This window comes from Lutra lutra, chromosome 3 (genome assembly GCF_902655055.1).
Source record: "Lutra lutra chromosome 3, mLutLut1.2, whole genome shotgun sequence".
Classification (NCBI taxonomy): Eukaryota; Metazoa; Chordata; class Mammalia; order Carnivora; family Mustelidae; genus Lutra; species Lutra lutra.
The window spans coordinates 29,924,146-29,930,779 of NC_062280.1; the positions used below are offsets into that span (position 1 = coordinate 29,924,146).

General features: G+C 47.5%; 1 long non-coding RNA gene across 1 annotated transcript; it reads left to right on the forward strand.

The window, feature by feature from the left end:
• The first annotated feature begins 1,977 nt into the window (after positions 1-1,977).
• Positions 1,978-6,410, forward strand: LOC125095951 (uncharacterized). Its single transcript, XR_007126015.1, has 3 exons — positions 1,978-2,538; positions 4,230-4,289; positions 6,084-6,410. It is a non-coding gene; the product is annotated as an uncharacterized LOC125095951 (long non-coding RNA).
• The last annotated feature ends 224 nt before the right edge of the window (positions 6,411-6,634 follow it).

Sequence of the window (6,634 nt, forward strand, 5' to 3'; positions counted from 1 at the left end):
ATGTGGATTCTAGAACCCTCAGGCTAGAGGTACTGTGAGGAGGTTGCCCCACCCCTGATGGGGATCTTGCCATGTTTAGCACCATAAACCCAGGGCCTAGAAAAGTAGTTAATCCTCATTTGTTGACTGACCCGTTTTATCTCCCTACCTCAAGCAGAAACATATTAGTAAACTCAGGCTGTCATAACAAGCCCCACAGATAGGGAGCTTAAACAATAGACATCTATTTTTCTCATACTTCTGGAGGCTAGGCAAAAAGGTTCTGGAAAATTTGACTTCCGGTGAGACCTCTCTTCTTGGCTTATAGATGGCCACTTTCTCACTGAGATATCCTGATGTTCCTTCTTTTTCTTATAAGGACATCTTATTAAGATTAGGGCCCCACTCTATGAGCTCATTTAACATTAATTACTTCCTCACAGGCCCTATCTCCAAATACGGTCACATTGGGGGATAGAGCCTCAACATCTGAACCCTGGGGGAGGAGGATACAATTCCATCCATAATAAACGGGAACTGGTTCTGTTTTAAAAAATATTTACAGAAAGAAGAAATGCCCTCACAATCTCCTTGAACTCCCTCTTTCAGATTCAACAAATCTCTTTGGGAAAGTCTCCCAAAGGAGAAGGAGACACGTGGCTTAAATCCTGCTCCATGCAGAGTGAAGCCATTGTTTCTTCTGGCTTCCAGGGGGGAGGGCAGAGAGTGAATCCTAATTCGGTATATCTGTGGTTTCTATCTGTGTATCTACACTTATCCCTCAAATTTTATCCACTCAAAATTAATTTTTATTCATTCAAATTTAAATAATAAACATGTGCAGTAATCTAAGAAGAGGCAAATGGAGCCAAGTCAAATAGTGATGGGGCTTTGTGACTCTCCAAAGTGAGAACTTTAATTCCTTAAAAACCCTAATAACACAGTGGGTTTGAAAAATCACTATTACATTATCCCTTACCCTTCTCTTCAACTAATTCCTTCTCCAATCCTGCTGCTTCTGCTAGTTGCCGAGGACATAAAATAAATCAGGGTGGAAGCCAGACACCATGCCTCTTTACTCTTCATTCCTATTTAGTTTTTCCTTATAAATTTGGGTTTCATGCCTCTCACTTTGTGAAGTAAGTTGTTGTTTTTATCCAATGTTGTTAGCGGGCTGGAGAGTGGCAGTGGGAGCTGGTGAATGGGAGCTGGCAGGAGGGTGGCATTGGAAAAAGAAGTCCAAGGCCAAGTCCAAGGCTACTCTTCTGAGCATGCTTGCATTTAACAGGAAACTTCTGGAAGCAAGATGATTGAATGCAAAGAAACCGAGTGCTTATGTTAAGGGTTTCAGGCAGGTCTGTGAGAGATACTTTGTGGGGGTGGTGGGACTTTCCTTAAATCACACCATCAAGACAAGCACCTGCCTTTACCCCTTCCGCATTAGAGAGTAGCCCAGAGAGCTGGGGGAAGGGGGCAGGGCCGAGACTCAGCCAAGGAGAGGAGCTGGGAGACACACACACACACACACACACACACACACACACGCTCCCTTGTCTTGGGTTATTACCTGGATTCGGGGTTACTCTGCCCACGTGTGGTCCCAGGTGCAACAGGCTTAAAAGGAGCTGGACCTGGGCCACATCAGGGGTGGGGCTGGTGGTTGGCAGTCCCAGGGTGGGACGTCCCACTCCCCGTGGAATCCTGACTCTCAGGACTTAAGAGCTGGGAGGCACCTTAGAAGCTCGTTGAGTGTAAGCCTTTCATTTCACAGATGAAGTCACTGAGGCCCCAGAGGGCTCCACCCTCTTTCTGGGCTTGTCAGAGGCACTTAGGAAATACATGTTGACTTGACACGACCCACTGTGAAATAGGCATAACAAAACTCCCCGCATGGCAGCTGGGTTAGGCTGCCAGCAGCTGGGAATGATTCTCCCGCTGCTGGTTGAGCCTGAGCGGCTGGGGCACTGTGGGAAGTCTGAGGGCACAACCCGAGCGGAGGCCGAACGCCTCCCTTCACAGATAAACTTGGGCTTAGTAGAATCTCATTAAGACCAACCGCACCTCGGTAACATGCACAAACTGAGGCCCAGCGAAGGGAACCCATTTGGCTGGTGCATTGCAGGCAGACGTGGGCTTTGAAGCCCCAGGCCGGCTTCCTGACCGGTGTTCTACCAGCAGTGCCAGGGAGCCTCTCCTGGCAGCATGTCGCTCATCTGGCATTGGCTGTGTTGTTTGGGTGGGTGCAGAGAATACAGAGACTATGAGGAAGGGAGGCAGGGGAGTGGGGGCAGGGAGCAGCGAGAGACGCAGGGCTAGGAGCGGCGAGGCCAGCCGGCTATCCAGGATGTCGCCATTTTGTGACTCAAGATGGAGCGTGAGTTAGCGTCTCACAAGCGAAACAGAACCGTATAAATTAAACCGGCAACGAACTGTCTGCTGAAGGTGTGAACAAGGCCGGTAAATCCCTCGGAGTTTAGGAAACATCTGCTCCTTACCTCGAAGGCAGAGACTTGACCATGAAGCAGAAAAAGCCAGGACTGGAGTCTTTCACTTTTTCTGGTGGGATAACGATGGGGCCCAACCTTCAGATAAACTCTATAGCGGGGGGAGATTTTGTGAACTGCAGGCTAGCTTCTCCCCCTCTGCGGTTAGGCTGGAACCTTCCCGCTGTTGCCATGCCTTTCTCAGTTCTTCAGTGACCTTGGGCTGTTGTCATGCAGTCAGGGAAGGGAATCTAACCTGGTCAGGGGCCTCTGCCTGACCTCAGTGAGGAGTGGGCATATCGGAGTCAGCAGAGGGGATGAGAAAAGTGTGTCGGGCAGAACAGGAATCTGGAGTACGGGCCAGTCACCAGGCCCTGGTCACAACCCCTGGCCAGAGGTCTGGGCCTGGGTGTGGGTGTGGGGGCCTGGTGATGGTGGCAGAGGGGCAAAGGGCAACCAAGAGTTGAGGTCAGGAATCCAGGAGATCAGAACTGGATTGTTAATCTAATGGCCGGAATTTTGGGCTCACAAGAGCATGAGGAAGCACCAGGACTGAGGCCTAACATGTGAGATGCCGACTTCCCCAGGGTCTTAAGCACAAGGATGGCAAATAGGTGATGATCTCGTGCTTGCAGATCCCAGCTGAATGGTGATGGCCATGTGAAGTGTGGTATTTAGGAGGGTCAGATCCTGGGGTTGACAGGTACTGTGTTCATGGGTGATGTCTGCTACAAAGAGGTCAATGAAGAGACTGCCTGGTGCCACATAGTTTCCATTCCTACTTTGATGGCCTCTCCTAATATTCCTTATTCCATCCACCCCAGGTTTGCAGCTTTTTCCTCTATGCCCAGTTCACCCATAATCTTTCAGAGTTCTGGACAGGTGCTGTGCTGCTGGTCCACGCCATGGGACTGACTTAGAGATGAGAGAACTCTTTTCATTTACACCAGGAAGTGGAGTCTAAGACTTGTTTACATGATACACTGTTAGTTTCAATAGCAAAGGGTATTGCTTGTATGAAATCCTTTAGGCAGAAAATAATAGTTTCAAGGGTTAGAGTTTATGCCTAGATGTAGACCACTGTCTGTCATGTGGTCATGTGTCCTATCTCTCAGAGGAGCATAAACAGCCTGGGGATCTAGTGGATGGTGATTAGTGAGGAAGCAAGGTGGTCCAGGCCATGCTCCTTGCCCTACCTGGGGATAAACTCATACTCTTCCAGATTGATAAGGAGTGGCTGTGTGGGGCCATCTGGCTGGGTCATTCAGTTAAGTGCTTGCCTTCAGCTCAGGTCATGATCCCCAGCCTCCTGGGATTGAGCCCCACATCGGGCTCCCTGATCCTCCCTCTGTTTGCTGCTCTCCCTGCTTGTGCTCCCTCTCTGACAAATAAAATATTAAAAAAAAAAAAGAAAAAAAAAGGAGTGGATATGTAATAAGCAGTTGATAAGTGAAATGAACTCTGTGAGGCACAGCAGACCATCACAAGGCAAGTATGACCCAGTCCCTGCCCTCTAGGGGCTTCTACTCTAGGCAGTATATATAGCAGTGGAGTGAGGAAGGATGGGTAGCAAACATTGTATAGTTAGTAATAAAGGAAATGGCTGGTGACAAGGACCAGTGCCGTGGACTACTTAGTGCTTTTGGTCATGGTTGTGTGGACACAGTTGTGCTTTGTGGGGATGGGGCCAGGGAGAGAAAATCCACATTTCTTCTCCTTCATCATTTCATCTGCACACGTGAGATTGATCAGAGTTTGAACTTTCAGATTCCCCCCCTCCCCGGGGCAGGTGTGAAAATCCACTCATCTAGGAAACTGTGTGTAGAGGTAAGCACCTGGGATCGGACCTGGATGTTTCTCTGATCGCCTCATAGCCTGACTTTGGGCAAATGACTTGATCTCTTTGAGCTCCAGTTTCTTCTTCTTTTTTAAGTCTGTGAGGTGGGATTATAATGTCTTCTTTGCCACCTAATAGGATTAAAAAGCCTTAACATGTATGAAAGTGATTTTAGATTATAAAATCCTATACAAATGCAAAGGCTTATTATTGTGACCTTAAACACAAATAATTGCTAGGTACAGAATGCATACCTCTTCCATTAAAATCCAAAAAATGGGGTCTCTCGTGAATGGGATGCTCATTCCATATTTTATTTAACCAATCTAGAATCCAGGGTAGCATTCTCCTCTTTCACTATTTGATGACACCGAGCTCCCAATCAGTGGTGAAAACCTCTGAGCCGTTTTAGCAAAGGTGGAGATATTTCCCCCTTGCCCTCCAGGAGCTGGTTGCCCTATGGAGAGAAGGGGTTTGCCTTTTAAGATGGATGACCAAGTGAAGGGTGCATTCTTGGATTGAAAACCCGCGCAGAGCTAACTGGCTCACAGACGCCTTGCTCTCTTGGTTGGTTCTTGTTAACTCACTGGGCCAGGGGAATGAAGGAATTGCAAGCACTGAGGTTGGTTGGTTTGGAGCGTGCTTTATTCCAGCACGTGACTCCCTTCCTGGTAGCATTACCAGGACTCAGTTCTTGCTAGCAGGCATTAGAGAGTTTCACTGCAAATTCTGTTTAGCTAATTTGGGCAGAAAAGGGTATTGTCCCGTTTGAGTCAAAGACTGTAATTTGGAGCAAATGCACTTTGAGCTTAGCTCACATGCTGTGCTGGTAACTTGTTTTAACTTTTCATTCTTATAGTTAGGAGGAAAAAAACCCCACAAGATTTCAAATGTCATTTGCAGTAATGATTAGCTTCAGTGAGGGAGTCTATCTATGGCTATATGCTTCAAAGCTTTAATTGGCTGCTTCCTGTATATTTGATCATTAACAAAATGGTCTCTTTTCTATCATGTTAATAATTTGGTTTAATAGAAATGCAGCTTTGATTTCTTCCGGGGCTTTGTTGCTATTTTTCTGGCGCTGAGAAGTGTTGGTTTAAGATTTTGCCACATATGAGGCATGGCAGAATTCCATCTTGGAAGTCTCCAAGCTTGGGCCCGCTCAAAAAAGATGGGACTAGAAGGAGTATTCTTGGCCCAGGTGCAGGAAGTAGTTTGTTTAGATTAGACCAAAACAAAGAGGTTGGCTTATGTGGAAATTTTATACCTGTCCCACATGTTCTAGACACTTCTGAGAAAATAAACAGCTTCGTATTTGCAATTACAAGGTCAAAAAGCCACATGTTGGCCCCAGTGCCAATTTAGCGGAGTCCTCAGACCGTCAGCGTTGATGTTGTTAAGTAAGAGTATGTTGTGGCCACTTAACCAATCTCCACACCTGGAAAAAATAAAAAATTCAAGAGAGCCAGCAAAGTGAATTTGAAACCAGAGCAGGCTCTAGAGACAGTGTTCAGACTCAGAGCTCCTGAGCCATCTCTCCATTCCAGGCTTGGAGGGATATTTACAAAGCATACGTCATGATGGGCAGAATTTCCTGATTCCATATCTCAGGTGCAGGTGTAACACTGTGCAACACCCAGTGTGGACCCGCAGTCCTCGAACTATATCCTTAAGAAACGGTGTCCTAGTGACCATGTCATCTTTTTCTTCCTCGTCTGTCTTAGACCAGCTGGTTCATCTCCTGACATTCAATATGCTCCCCTCTTTTTTTTTTTTTTGTCCAGTTCTGTCAGTGCACCAAAGAGGCTCGTGAAGGGGACCAGCTGCCCGGATACTAGCAGGAGCTGCTGCAGCTACAGATTTGAGGTGCACACCTGCACGGAGTTGGGTGACAGGGGATTTGTCAGGGAAGGGCATATCATGCAACATCAGGGCTCTCAAGCCAGAGGGATGGATGGCTCCGGGGTGGCAAATTGGATACCCTGCTGCTCACCTGGAGGTCATGGGATCACACCTGAATTGAATTAGTCAAAAGGATTCCAGGAGGAGAGTGAGTTGGTCATTTATGAATGAAATGATTAGCTGGCTGTAACAGTTCCTAATAAACAGATTGTCCATATCAATGACGTCTATTCAATGAGCCACAAGCGAGTGGCGTCCCTGGAGCCCTCACACGGGAGGGGGTGGGATGACGGCGTCTCTAAGAATCCTGCGAAGGCTGTGACTAAATGGGATCCCCGGGGCAGAAGGGCATGTAGGGAAGAGTCTCCGGGGACTCTAAGTCGGAGAAGGTGGGCAAGATCGGAGGAGCACTGGAGGGAGAGTGAGAAGGAAT